This window comes from Acomys minous (genome assembly GCF_964271855.1).
Source record: "Acomys minous genome assembly, chromosome: 4".
Classification (NCBI taxonomy): domain Eukaryota; kingdom Metazoa; phylum Chordata; class Mammalia; order Rodentia; family Muridae; genus Acomys; species Acomys minous.
In genome coordinates, this window is record NC_140486.1 from 27,096,100 (window position 1) to 27,098,758 (window position 2,659).

The window sequence follows — 2,659 nt, forward strand, 5'->3', positions numbered from 1 at the left end:
CACGGACACACCCACGGACACACACGGACACTCACACTTGATAGCCACTTGCTCCCCATGGCTTTCTCAGCCTGCTTTCTTGTTTTTGTTTTGCCTTTGTCTTTATTTTATGTTTTATTTTGTTTTTTTTCGAGACAGGGTTTCTCTGTGTAGCCTTGGCTGTCCGGGACTCACTTTGTAGGCCAGGCTGGCCTCGAACTCATGGAGATCCGCCTGCCTCTGCCTCCCAAGTGCTGGGATTAAAGGTGTGCACCACCACCGCCGCCACCGCCACCACCCGGCTTCAGCCTGCTTTCTTATAGAACCTAAGACCACCAGCCCAAGGATGGCAACACCGACAATGGGCTGTGATTTCCCCCATTGATCACTAATAGAGAAAATGCCTTACAGCTGGATCTCACGGAGGTCTTTCCTCAGCTGAGGCTTCTTCCTCTCTGATAGCTTGTAGCATGTGTCAACTTGACACAAAGCCAGCCAGTGCACCCCATATCTGATATATCTGGCCCAGGAGAGTGAATATCTCTTCCTTTGGTTACTCATTTGTTCAATAACTCTTTCTTGAATATCTTACTTTGTGCCTGGCACTGATCCAGGTCCTTGGGATACATGGGGACATGATGTCCCTACGCGTACAGCGGTATATCTTAAAGGCAGGAAAACAAGCAAATTACATTATGCATTCCAGAGAGGCAAGTGTCACCGAAGAAAGGAAAGGATGCCGGAGAAGCGGAACTGGCACAGATTTCTGTGTTCCACAGAAAGGGATGGGTTGACAAAGTCAGATTCAAGTTCAGGCTCAGAAGGGGTGAGGCAGTTAACACAGCCCATCTGCAGAAGGCAAGCTCTAGGTGCTCAGCAAAGCAGAGCAAAGGCTTCCTGGTGATACCGTGGCTGGGTGGCTGGAGGAACAGCCAGGTGACAGCATGGCTGCACCAGCCACCCACATGTCTTTGGCTTTACTCCACCAGCAGCTGGTTGGAGGCCCTGAGCAGAGAACTTTAGAAGGCTGGCCACATCTGGTTGCATCGAGAGCCTGAGAGATAGCCGCAGGGCCTTATGAGCCAGCTGTGATGGTCAAAGGGAAGACTGGCTAGCAGGGCTCTGTCAGAAAAGGAAGTAGCCTTGCTGTTTCTGGGGGGGCTGGGGAGGGAGAAGCTGTCTGATCCCATCCAGGTGAAGGGGCCACTGAGTCCAGGTCACTGTTAGGATTGTCCCATAGCTGTATACTCTATAAGCAATTTACAAGCCGGGGCTCCCCAACTTTTCCCCAGTGGGAGGTGCCATCTGGCAGGTAGGAAGAGGGCACAGTCCTCTGGACAACTCCTGACTCTCTCCTCCAGGATTCGTTCACTCTACGACACCGGTGAGGCAGCAGTTCTGTCTGTGCCGGCACTGAACTGGACCAGAAGCAGGGTCAGGAGGACCCAGAGGCCCTTGGAGGCACAGGAAGGATTCCTGGTGGGGTAGCAGATGAGTCTGGGCGGCGAGCAGGTACTAGTTGTGGCTCGGCTTCCAGGGGCTGGAAATCAGAAGTCTCTGGCTGGTCAAAGCCAGGAGGCCTTGTCCATTGGTGAGAGGCTCCCATCTGGAACGAGGAAGGGAGGCCGAGTCCAAGGTCAAGTGGGTGCCACCTTGGCCTGACAACAATAGAAAGTGGGATCTGCACTCCACTGAGTCTTCTCGCTTGGGTGATGGAGGAAGTGATGCTGTTTATAAAAGCAAAAAGGCCCCGCCATATTTGAGGAACAGAAAGAAGTACTGCGCGTCTGAGTGCAGCAAACCACCCCAGGGGGTAGTGGCGAGAAGTTTTGGATATTACCAACCCAAATTTTGAGCCTTGAGTCCCTGTTGGATTACTTCAAAAACAATAGTAGCTAGAGAAGGTACTGGGCAGGAAGGTTCCGGGTCGGCTTCATGCTGGAAGTATACATATGGTGACATACGGGTCCGAGGGGGTCTATGGAGGGAGCCAGGGACTAGAGAGATGGTGCTGGAGTCATGGCGGTGGAGGGGCCTGGGGGAGGGGCGTCATGGAGGAGGAGAGGGAGGTGAGGATGGGGCTCTGTTGTGATGGTGCTCCCCAAGACAGGGACAATAGGAATAGGGGGGACCCAGAGTTTTGCTCCATCCAGTTTCTGCCATGACAGCTCTGTGCACACGAGGAACATGGAGCAGACAATGGAGGACAGATGACGCGATGAGACATGAGAAGAGTGAGCCGTCACCCTGCAGGTGACCTTTGAAACCATGAGCGAGGGGCCACTGCCAGGAGGCTGGATGGAAAAGTAGACCTGAGCATCGATGAGCGAGCAGACGGGGTACATGCAGAAATCCCCTAAACGGCCAGAAGAGGGAATGGCCACCCATGCCAAACACTGTCCCCAAGACAGTCTAGACAAGCACAGAAAATGTCCCATTGGACCTTGGCACACAATCATTGGTGACATTTATGGGGGTGAGGGCTGAGAGGAACCGGGGTGATGGTAGGGAACTCAGGTGTGAGCTGTGCTTGTCTGTTAGGAAAACAATGATGGAGGGAACGGGTTTGAAAGAGGGGGGCTCACAGATAGTCCGTAGACCCTGCTGGGAGGGCACAGGAACTGCTCTAGTTGAGGCCTGGAGTGTCTTTTCCAGCAGCCAACCAAGATGTCTGCCATCC